Raw genomic sequence first — 13,177 nt, 5'->3', positions numbered from 1 at the left:
CTTCCCTTCCTAAACCTCATCATCTTTATTTTACCCACATTCTAGTCCTTTTTTCTCTAAATATTTTTCTACCTTCTCCACCATACTTCTCATCCCCTCCTCTTCTTCCTCTAATAAAACTATGTCATCCGCGTACGCTAATGTATACACTCTTTCTCCCGGTAACATTACTCCTCCTCATTTAAGTTTCCTTATTTCCTCTTCTAAATCTGCTATCAGTGTGATAAACAGCAAGGCTCAGCGGACAACCTTGTTTAATCCCCCTCGCTGTTCAGAAACTTTTCCCTACCTCCATCCCTACCCTTACTCTACTTTTTGTTTCCTTAAGTATCTCATCTACTCTTTCCACCAACTCTTCCCTTACATCCCTTCCCTTCATCATTTCTAATAGCACCCCCTATCTACCGAATCAAACGCTGCCTTTAAATTTACAAACATGGCCACTAATTTCCCCCCTTTCTTCTCTACTTGCCTCCCTATTAAATAATTTAATATATAAATATTATCTATAGTCCCTATCTCTTTCCTAAAATCAGTTTGATTATGCGGTATTATTTCCTTTCTTTCCAAGTCCTCCCTTAGTCTTTTTGCCAATACCTTCGCGTACACTTTGTATAATGTTGGCACCAGAGTTACGCCCCTATATTCCTCCACTACCCTTACCTCTTCTTTTTTCTTAATTGGTACTATCGTCCCCTCCTTCCATTTTACCGGCCAATCTTCTCCTTTCCAAATCCTGTTGCAAAAACCCCATATCCAATCTTCTAATTCCCTTCTTCCATATCTCCATGCTTTATTTGGGATTTCATCTAATCCCATTGCCTTCTCATCCTTCAGCTTTTGTCTCAAATCCTATATTTCCGCCCTACTTAATTCCTTTTCTACCCCTATCCTTCTACCTCTTCCTCCCCCTTCCCTCCTCACCACTTTCCCTCCTACTCCACCTAACACTCCCATAAAATACTCTTTCCAATCTTCTCTACTTATTCCTTTGTTTATCTTCGTCTTTCTCTTCCTTTCGTTATTTACTATTTTCCATAGCTCCCTCTCCCTTTACACCTCCTCAGCCCACTTCTTCCATTTCTCATTTTTCTCCATCTTTTTCTTATCACATAATCTCTTATATTCTCTTTTCCTCTCTCTATATCCCTCTCCCCCTCCTCCCCTTCTTCTCCACTTTCTTAGCTCTCTTCTTATCTTCTTTTTCTCCCTTTTACTTTCCTCATCCCATCCCATTTTTTACCTTTCTCCTTTTTCTCCTCTCCCCTTCCACCTTCTTTACCTTTTTCTCCATTCTCTTCCATTTCTCCTCCAATCCCTTTTCTTCCAACCTAATTTTTCCATAACCAATCCACACTTTTCCCTTTACTCTCCTTTTCTCTTGCAATCTCTTCCAATCTCCATCTCATTCTCCTCTCTTTCCAAGTCCAGTCTTCCAAAATTCTTTCTTTTCTTCCCTTCAAAGTCCTTCTCTTAATTATAACTTCCTTTTTTTGTTCTTCATTTTCTAACTTCACCACCATCAATTCTCCCATTTTTCCTTTTTCCCCTCCAATTCTTTTAATCTTCACCATCATCATCTTCACTTCCATTTCTATATACTTCATTACTCCCTCCACTGCTTCACTTCTCTCCTCTTCTTTTACTTCTACTCCTCTCAATATCACATTCCTACTTCTCTCTTCCCGCTCTTTCATTTCTATCCTTCTCTTTAACTCTTTTAATTTCTCCTCCAATTTATCTCCCTCTTCTTCTTCCCTCTTACTCGCCTCCCCTCCCTTTTTTTCCCTTTTCACGGATTCTACTTTCCTTTCCAAATCCTTAATACACCGTTTCATTTCATCTCTCTCCTCCCTCCATTTACCTTTTCTTTTCCTAAATTTCCTCCTCAAATCTTCAATTTTCTCCCTCATTAGTTTACCCTGTTTCTTTATTCCCTCTTTTACTTCCTCCTTTATTAATCTCAGCTTTTCCTTCCACTTTTTCATGCTTTTTACTTCCTCCATAAACTCTTCCATTTTTTCTCTCCACTTTCTCATAACCTCTCCCACCTCCTCCCTCTCTGCCTTCCCCTTCACTGGCGATCTCGATGTTTTTTTGCATCTATTGAAAATATCACCTTCTCCTTTGTCTCCCTCCCTTTTCCTATTTTCCCTTTTCCTTTTTAACAGTTCTTCCATATTTCCGTAACACGTTTTTCTTTCAAACTCTTTAATTTCTTTCCCCCAAGCTCCATATCTCCATATTATACCGTGCCCTCTATACTTTCTACCGCAACACGCTTTTTTCCTTCTACTATCCTGCGTCTACCTTCTATATATTTCCTACTCTCTGCCCAACTGTCAACTCTCCCGCACTATGCTTTTCCCTTTATCCTCTTCTCTCTGATTAACTCTCACACTCGCCTTACCACTCACACTCTTCTGCCCTTTCTCCTCCTTCCTCATACTCATTCACTCCTTTGTCCTTCCTTTTTTGCACCTCCTATTACTTTCTTCAAACTCTCTCTTTAACGCCACGTATCCCACTCTGTCGCACCGGAAACGAAAGTCCCATATTGTAAAATATTTATATAGTAAAATATTCACTGGAAATAGTTATATTTTATTTTAAAATTTAATATATGTTACAATATAAAATAAAATATAATCTGCAATGCAATATGTTTGATAACCTTTTAAAAAGCTTTGCAATTGTCAGCTTTAAAAAATATCACAAATTATTATTTTTATAAATTAAAATTACAGCTTACATTATTTTACAGCGAAGAAAATGATATATAACTGTCCATGTCAAAAGCCAATTTATTGTCTTTCTATTCGTCAACAACAGCGAATAAAAACGATAATTAAGGTCAATGACCACAATAATATAAAAACAATACATGGAAAAACATATAATAGAGGTTAGGTTAGGTTAGGTGTAAATTCCTCAAATAATCAATTATTTCAAAATGATGAAATAAACAAATTTTGTAGAATAGATTCTAAAGATGTATGGAATAATTATGATTATGTTGAAAGATTGTGATTATTCTGAAAATGAAAATATAGAATTAATTGACAATGCATAGGTTAATCATAATTATATTAATGATGATGACGAATATGATTATTCTGATAATGATTGTATTGAATCAATTGACAAATTTCAAGAACAATTAGCTTCTTGTTTTGTAGAAAATAATTTAACTCATGTTCAAGAAAATGCTATATTGAAAGTATTAGCTTCACATTCTTGTTTTTCATATTTACCTAAGCATGTATGCACTATTTTAAAAACCCATTCTAATACTGGAAAAATTGTAAAACTTGAGGATGGAGAATATCTTCACATTGACTTCGAAGTATTATTGCAAAGTTATCTAACATTCAGTCTCATACACTTCCATTCTTTTTGGAAATAGATATTAGTACTGATGGAGCACAATTACATTGTAATGGAAAAATTCAAATTTGGCCTATTCAATTCCGAATTAATAATATAACTGATAATAGTCCTGGAATCATTAGAATATATAAGGTTATAAAAAACCTAAGAATTCAAATTTATTTTTCTAATATTTTATTGAAGAAGTAAAAAAAATTTCAGATGCGTAAGGTATTGTTTACAAAACTAAAGTAGTAGCTATTGCTTATAGGAGTTTTATAGCCGATGCTCCTGCTAGAGTATTTATTTTAAAACATAAATCTCACAATGCCACATATCCTTGTCCTAAATGTAAAGTTTTAGGTCTTTATATAAATAGATCAATGTCTTTCCTTGGTACAACTCACGAGCCTCGTGTAGATAATGAATACGCACAATGGATATATAATCATCATAATAATGAGACACCTAGTCCTCTGTTACAAATTCCACTAAATACAGTATCTCAAGTACCATTTGATTACATGCATTTGGTTTGCCTAGGCGTAGTAAAAAGATTTTGCAAGGCATGGATAATTGGAAATTTTTCAAAAACAGTTAAATTATCTGCTGAACAAATTAACTTGATATTTTCGAGATTAGAAAATATACGGAAATATTTCCCGGTAGAATTTTTTCGACTACCAAGATCTTTGAGAGATTGGAGAGAGTATAAGGCCACAGAATTTCGACAAGTCTTACTATATACAAGTCTTATGGTATTGAGTGGAATATTGCAGGAAGATGTTTATTTGTATTTTTTATTGCTTCATGCATCAATACGTATATTAATATCTCCAACATATTTGCAAAAATTATTGCATTTCTCAGAAATTGCATTAAAAAAATTTGTTACACTATCTGAGACTATTTGTGGCCAAGATTTCATATCCTACAACATTCATGATTTATTACATTTAACAGAAGACGTCAAAAGATTCGAACTTTTAGACACCATTCTTACATTTCCATTTAAGAATAAAATTCCATTTATTAGAAAATATATCAGAAAGCCACATCTTCCTTTGCAGCAGTTTATTCGAAGAATGAGCGAATATCATGGACAACCAATATACTATGAAAAATTAACAATGAATAATCATATTCGAGCATCACAATTACATGAATCTGGTCCATTAACGGACGTGCGATTTAACCCGAGTCTGACTCGGGGTAAGCGGACTGTGCCAAACGGTTAACTTCGAGTTAGATTGGGAGTAACATTTTCTTTCATAACTTAAGAACCAGATATCGTAGGAACATGAACCAAGGTGAAAATTAAAGCTAAAGAATTGTACTTTTCAGTAATTAGTTATACTAATGGTAATTACTATTTGCAAAGTTGTGCTCATCTAAAAATTGTGAAAAAATATGAATTTTTGAAAGGTACAAAAAATGTAAAAAAGCAGTTATTAGTTACATATATTAACTAAGAATGATATTTTGGAAGTTTTTGAGCATCTAATTTTAAATTTGTGGCAAAATTTGTTGCTGCAAAATTCAAAATGGCGTAGCGATAAATAAAATAATTTAACAAGTAATTACAAATTAAAATAAATTATAATTATTATAGTTTATAGTAAAAACATATTTCTATCAAAACATTCTCAAAAATTTATAGAAACCTACAGAAACTGAGTTTCACGCAAATAGACACGTATTTTAAGATTTATTACTTTTAAATCCGCCATTTTGAATTTTTGTAATTTTGATCACAAATTTGAAATTAGCACCATCAAAACCTATTATATAACCTGAAAGTAAATATTTTTCTTCGCAAGAAAAATTTAACCATTTTGATATGATTTCTGTCATTAAATAGAGCCGCAAGAGAGTTAATTTAAAATCTAATATGCCTTTATTGTAAGCAATATAAAAAATTAGAATACAATAACATGATTTTTAGTCTTCGTCTTAATAATAACTGTTGTCTTCTGAAATGTTCATCAATTTGTTTGATTCAAAACATTCTTGTAACAGATAAACAATATTATTTTATTGTAAAAAAATTTAAATATGTTAAACATTTGGGTAATTATTTACTATAGGGGAAACCGCTTCAATGACCTTGACCTTGACATATGTTGTCAAGATCACTGTCCTGAGTAATGTTTAAAAGGTTTTAGCCGTCATTCGTTGTTTCTCAAAAACTTATTACCAAACAAGTTTCATAAATAGGACATAATTCCCTCACCTCATATATATTTAATAAAGCGGGTTTATTTATTTAGGTGTATTAAATCAATCGCGTGAGCGGAGTGATACATACATGTAAAAAAAAATTACTTTAAAGGATACCTCGCCAATGACGACCTTGATATATCTTGTAGAAGGTACACTCCTAAAAAAAATAAAAAAAAAAAGTAACGTGTACTTTAAACTTTGCATGGAATAATATAAATATGGGCCAGGGAATATTTTCATAACATACACACACACCCACAAACAGGGTGGGATGCAAGGGGGGGGGCCTTCGGCCCCTACATTTGTATGATGTTGGTATTTTATCTGATAAAATAAGATTTTTTATATGTTCGGAATTACTTGGTAATGACATTATTGGTTTTACAAATGTTGTAACAAAATGTTATAGAATGCCATTTTTTGAAACCGATGAAAGTTTTAATAGTAATAATGAAGGCACGGACACTTATAAATATATAGTAGCTTTTTAATAAATTTTCTGAGTGTTTAATATTTTTGTGCTATTTTCAATTGTGACTTGAAAAGATATTTTTTTTTGTATATATGCGTATTTCATACATCTTTAGAATTTTATTTTTTTTTTAATTAATATATTTGTCAATGAAGATTTATTATATGGTACATTTACAGATCATATTGTAAATAAAATAACACATTTAATATGCATAATGTATATATATTCAACTATACCATTTATTATGAAACATTTTATATACGTATGTCAGTGAGCCGCGCATCTGGCAGTGTCGCTCACGTCCAGCTAAAGGTCCACGCTGATTGGATTAACATTACTCAATAATTACTACTTTATTATGCATTATACAAAAAATGGTTCCGGACTTTTCGACTCAGGTTTCCACGAGGAATATCGCTATATATGTAAATAGTGGGCGCCAATTAAGTGACACCTTGTATATTTCCTTAATTGTTAACATGCTTATATATATTTGTTATGTTTTTACGTATACAACAATTAATTTTATCATTTAAATAGTTGTTACATGTTATTTTTAGATGATTTTTATTTTTTACTTAATCATATAATTACAAATTGTTTTAAAGAAACACAAAAAACAACTGATATTAGTACGATGCAAAAGATTTGTCGCTTTTCTATTAAAATATTTCAATAGTTTCTCATTGAATAGACTAATAAACATAATATGATTTCTGGAAAAATATTTCTAGAATACATATGTATATCAGTTTCTTTACAAAACATTTCTAATTAATAATTTCTTTGTAAAACACTTTGGCCCGTATTCTGAACTTATATTTATCGCTAAATGTGCCTCTAAATGTGCTTTAGATGACGCGCTAAATGTGGCGGTATTCTAAGCACATATTTAACAGCGCATTTAGAGGACCGCCATGTTTAGCCTAAAAGCGCACTTTATGGTGAAAATCCTATTGTGAGCCACATTTATAGCACATTTATGCCATATCGATAAATGCGCCTCTAAATGTGGTCGGAGGTACATTTTAGCAAGATAAAAGCGCTCTGTACGTAACAGTTACGGTACGATTGACAAGTTTAATTGATTTTATTAATGTTATATGATTGATTTTGTTAATAAAATGGATATATATCGAGTTTCTTACAATTAATAGAGATTTTACACAACAATAATTAGGATATTTGGACTTTAAAAATTTTCTTTATCTTAACAGTGCATCAGTGTGTAAAGCGAAGTATATAAATTGCGAAAAGTTAATACAATAGTACTAAACTAGAAAAGTACATACAAAAGTACAAAATAAATACAAAAATATATACAAAAGTACGAAAGTACATAATCATGGATGTATTTTGGAAAATATTAATTCATGCGATTGAAGTTCGGTAAATAAATGCAGTACGTGAACGTGAGTCGCGAGTGTTTCGAAATAGAATAGATGCTTTTGAAATTTATAATGAAGTTGTAAATTTATCTTATGGCGCGTAATTGACCACGCGACGACCAATCACAGTGCCGCCATAAATGAGCAATTCGCATGATGTATGACATGATAGTCAAAATGTACCTCTAAGCTAAAGGCACTATAAATGTGCGGTGAGAATATGATAGATTTTAGTCGTATTACCAGAACATTTATCAGCGCCTCTAAAAGTGATCTATAAATGTGCCACTAAATGTACGCTCAGAATACGGGTCTTTATCTACTTAATTTTATTTTCAACTTAATTTGAAAAATACGACAAATTTTTTCACCACTTTAATAAGTAAAAATTAATTTATTATTGATATCAAAGTCTATATATTTCTTTTATTAACATTATCTTTTCTCTAACTTATTAAATATATTTATGGTTTTATTTTACACATATTTAACATATTTTTGTTAAAGTTCATGTAACAATGAAATCTTATATAATTTTGCAGATATACTTTAACATGAATAAAAAAAGACTAGGAAGAGAAAATATAAGAAAACCTTTACGTTACAAAACAACTGAATCTTCTGACAGTGAAGAGAATTCAACTAAACAATACAAAAAAAGCGAAAGGTTTCTGTTACTGATAAGATTAATAATATTTGAAATAATTTATATGAGATTGATGAAGGAAATATTGAAAGGAAAACAAAAAACAGTACAACCAAAAATTGTTTTGCACAAACATTGCCGTCAACTGTTAAATCAACTTAATTGATAGATTCACATATAGAATTACCCAAAACTTTGATATCATCAACAAATAACTCGTCAAAAAATTTATCGGCAAATAAACCGTCAACAGATTTAGCATCAACAAATGAACCATCTAATAATGTATCTGCATCAACTTTATCATCAATTATAAGCTTTATCAACAGTTTTATCATCAACACCAACGCCAATATTATCACCTGTTGAATCTAAATCTTTATTTTATGCGATATGTCAATCTTCATGTTCAATTGAACATCCATCATGTTTACATGTTCAAGCATCTGAATATTGGAGTTTATTTCCACCATTAACTATTGATTCTGGAATACATAATAAAAATTATGATATAATAAATAATAATACAGAATGTCATATGCCTGAAAATGTAGAAATACCTCGTCAAAATGCGACTAGGGCGATTACAGACGAATATTGGTCAGAATCATGGGCATCTAATATTTCATCATTAACTTTAAATAATTTGGTTAATGCAATTATATTACCTCAATAGAAAGTTACACGATCACAACATGACACATTTTGAAGATACAATCAGATCATCTTCATCATCAGTAACTTCTTCTCGTTCTTATGTGCCTTCATCTCAATCTTATTCATCTTCAACATCAAATAAATCCCAGAGTTCATCATTGACTTTACTAGAACTCGTAATGATGTCACTTACAATAGACAACCTAATGATGATATAATCACTTCTAATCATAGGCATCTTAATTCTACCGTAACATGCCAAAATACTCTGCAACAAAATACTGATATTAACATTATAAATGCCATTAAAATACAAGTAACAGAATGTATGAGAAACATAATGACAGAATTTAGGTAATTAAACAATTTTTTACAGTTTTAAAAATGGCTTATCTGTTTTTTTTAAAGTAAAGTTTTTTTGAAGAAAATTTTTTTCATTTCTACAGGATGACAAATGATCAATGCTTGTATCAAAGAATAAATAAAAAACCTGTGAAACCAAAAATAATCCCGTTTCAAATGGTTGAAACAGCATTAGAGTTCAATCAATCAAATGACACAAAATATACTGAAATGGTAATAATTTTTTATCTTATTTTTTTAATGAATTAATATTTCATTATGTTAATATGCATGCTTTCTATAATAGGTGGAATATCTTGTATCTATTGAAGGATGAAATGTAAAGGAAATCATATATTTGATTTTTAAAGAGATTTTTACTACAAATGTAGCCTTATCATTCACATGGACAGGCAAAGATAATAATAACCGTTCTACAAAAGAAAACTTATTAGATATGCGAATAATGGATATGCTTTATATGGTATGTCAATAAGAAATATATTTTTAAAATAATATAAAATTTATTGTAATTATGTTTTACACTTGTTTTATATTTAAATAAGTAAATAAAAATTGTCTTATGTCTTTTTAATATTTTTATTTTTTATTATTTTGTTTTTATTTCTTATATGTTTAATATTTTATAAAATCTCTCAATACTCAAGAATAATAAGATTACATCAGACAAAGATTTTGAATATATACTATTGTTACGTCCAGGCCCGTGGAAAGGATAGGTCAGAGGAAGGGCGTAACAGGAACTGTTCCGATGTCAAAAGTCTTATCGACGAATGACTCGGTCGAGCGAACTGAAGGTTAGCAAAGCAGGTAAACGATGGGTGTCGTTATTACTCTGTTTATGCGAACGCTCTCTCGGTGGTCCCTTTTTGGTAAGAGAATCGAATCTCTTTTACACGGGACGGGACCAAGTGTGATCTTATGCGGAGATGATTGAGGGAGTTAAATAAATTTATCTATCATTTAATTATTTTGGTTTACATTTATTCAATTAACGCTATACATAAGATCTTATTATTTTATAATTTTAGTATCGGCCTTAGATTTATTTGTGTATGAGTATGTGTGTGTGTGTGTTTGGATCGCGGGTGTTACATAAGTACGGAGGTCATCAACCAGAAAAGAAGAGGAACGAGTGCGATTTTAAAGATTTTATTCTAGTTGGTATTTGTTACAATAGTTTATTAGAAAATAATAAAAATTTGCGAAAAGTGTGATAAGTGTTACGACGCGATTTCGAATAGACTTACTATTTAGGCGGATTTAGTCGTGGTTAGGCAGCTGATTTAGTCGTGGTTCGGCTGCGGCTCCCGTACTTTGTTCGGCGGGTGGTCGACGTTTCGCACTGACTCGAATTATTTAGGTTTTATGCAGAACTCTTGATATGCGAAGTTAATTGTTAGAATCAACGAACGACCGAAATGAATCAAAGTACAATTGAGCGAGACTTAACGGTGCTGAATTAACTGGTGAAAAAGAATGAATGTGGATGCCGAAATACTGAAGATGGAATCGAGTATGTGTAATACTGAATGGATCGGAAAAAATGTTATGTCCGTTAGTGCGCGAGTATTCCCTTTTTATATTGAATTTTGAGGGCGTGTTAACATTTTTGGGCGGAAGTACTCTTGAGATTTCGACGTGTAAAAAGTTGTCGTTTGGTGAGGTTCTTCTTCTCCTTAATTTTGATTGTCGCTGATTGGTGAGCTCTGTACAGTCTCTTGGGAGATTTGGAGGTTTTTCATTTGTTTATTGTTCTTGAAATTATGCAGTTGTGTTTGTTGTTTATTTATTTAAAGAATCTCGCTATCGATCCTTTCCGGCATCGTGTTTAATAACGGTCCCTTTTATTACGCGACCCTTCTTTTTTATGACTGATCGGACGATTATTGCTTCGTTTTCGTAGGAGGAAAAAATGTGGAGCGTAACAGTACTGTACAGAGTACCTTATCGCTATTTAGAAATTTATTATAAACAGCTGTCACTTTAGATGGTCCGTCAGGCGAGCTTTCTTATTAAATGTTTCTTAAGTTTTTCATCGCCGTTTCAATTCTACGGTTGCAGCTCTAATTATCTGCTTCGAGTTACGGTGATTCTGTTTTATTTAAAATTCTTTTAGAGTTAGAGAGCCGTTCTGGTGTTTATGCTCGATTCAGTTTATAAGATTTTTTTAGTTATCTTATTTAGAGTGGGTCTCGCCTTTCAGAGATTTGTTAGAATTTTATTGTCCACGTAACGTAAGATTCGTGGAGTGTGACTAAGGTGACAGTTCTCACGGTTTGATATTTCGCCGTAGAGCGTTCTCAGAATTACTGTTTCTAAATGTTTATGCATTCTTTTCGAAAAGAAAGAATCGTGAAGTCTACAGGACGTAACACTATTTAGAATTTTTTATCTTATAAATAATAATTATTTAGACATAAAAACTTAAAGAGAGTTTTCATGGTCAATTGCTATAATCTGGCGGTCTTTTTGTTTCTGAATTGCACTATAATATTGTTATAGCATATTCAATTCATTCACATAAATGTAATGAGTCTATAATTAATTTTAAATCCTTGTCACAATTAAATCCTTATATTTTAGAAATTATTTCTTGGAACAAAAAACCATAAATATATACTTTTACTTAATTTTTCAAAGAGAATTTTTATATTACAAACCTATATATTGTCGTTGAATTTCGAGATACTCCACATAAAAGAACGTACTTCGAAAATTTTTATATTTTAAGATATATTTTATATAAATCTTTATAATAAATTTATAACTAAATAAAGTATTTATTTAAAATAAGTATTTTTATTCTAGATGTTGCTTCTGTACATTTAAATAAATTAACAATTGCTGAGTTTAAAAACATATCGGAAGCATTACGATCAGCTAAAGAGACATCGATATCAGTAACGTATACAGCCAAGAGATTAAAATCAAATGTAAAACATCGTGATATATTGTACAAGAGGCCAATGCATGTTTTTCCTTCTTTTTATTCTTGTTTAGGATTGTGGCAATATAAAAAATAAGTCGAGATTTCTTGAGAAGGAGCAATTTTTGACACTTGTTTATTGCTTTATTTTTTGTTTTTTTAAATAAAATGAATAAAATATGTAACATATAACGTATGTAAGAATAAATAAAATATATAAAAAGATAAATATTAAAAAAATAAATATTAAAAAAATAATATATTACAAAATAAAAGGTTATTTGGATAAAAAAATATATTCTTTTTTATGTTTGTGGAATTTCTTTCTTTCTCTCTCTCTCTGTCTCTATCCATAATATTTGTAATAAAACTTATGGCCGGAACCAGTAAAAATTCAATACTGTGACTTTATTAATGCTTTCACTCATAATAAATTATAAGTTTATAAATTATAATTTATAAATGTATTTATAATTTATTATGAAAAGTATTAAAAACGTAGTGTCGAACTTTACTGGTTTCGGCATAAGTTTTACCGCGATTATATATATATATATATATATATATATACAGGGTATCCCCGAATTGGCGGATCAACTCTCGTGGGTAGATAGAGCGTGTTAAACTGAAAAGAAAAATCTTATATCATTTTGCTAAATTCGCAATAATTAATGAGATATAGATTAATAAAGATCGGCCAATACGCGCCAGGATAAGCGTGCGGCGCGAAGAAGCCTCCTACTTATTACTTGATACTAGGCGCGCGGCGAGACAGTAGGCGGAGCGCTCTACAAAGGACGTACAAAGGGCGTACTGAAAGAGACATGTACAGTGTGCTCTGCGTTTATATCTTGCCGCGCGCCTAGTATCAAGTAACAACTGGGAGGTTTCTTCGTGCCGCGCTTATACTGGCACGGATTGGCCGATTTTTATTAATTTATATCTCATTAATTATTGCGAATTTAGCAAAATAATATAAGATTTTTTTCTTCAGTTTAACACGCTCTATCTACCCACGAGAGTTGATCCACCAATTCGGGGACACCCTGTATATGGGACGAATTGCGCCAACCGGATCACTTGTCTGCCCAAAATTTGAAGCGACCTACAAAGACCTTCGATAGCTC

The 13,177-nt window shown here is 31.4% G+C and overlaps 2 pseudogenes; both read left to right on the top strand.

Moving 5' to 3' along the window:
- The first annotated feature begins 2,655 nt into the window (after positions 1-2,655).
- On the top strand, positions 2,656-4,359 carry LOC140675584 (uncharacterized; annotated as a pseudogene).
- Positions 4,360-4,454: 95 nt separating this feature from the next.
- On the top strand, positions 4,455-12,147 carry LOC140675583 (uncharacterized; annotated as a pseudogene).
- The last annotated feature ends 1,030 nt before the right edge of the window (positions 12,148-13,177 follow it).

This window comes from Anoplolepis gracilipes, unplaced genomic scaffold, assembly GCF_047496725.1.
Source record: "Anoplolepis gracilipes unplaced genomic scaffold, ASM4749672v1 Contig19, whole genome shotgun sequence".
NCBI lineage: Eukaryota > Metazoa > Arthropoda > Insecta > Hymenoptera > Formicidae > Anoplolepis > Anoplolepis gracilipes.
Note: the sequence above shows the minus strand (reverse complement) of the source record. Positions and strands in the feature narration are given on the sequence as shown.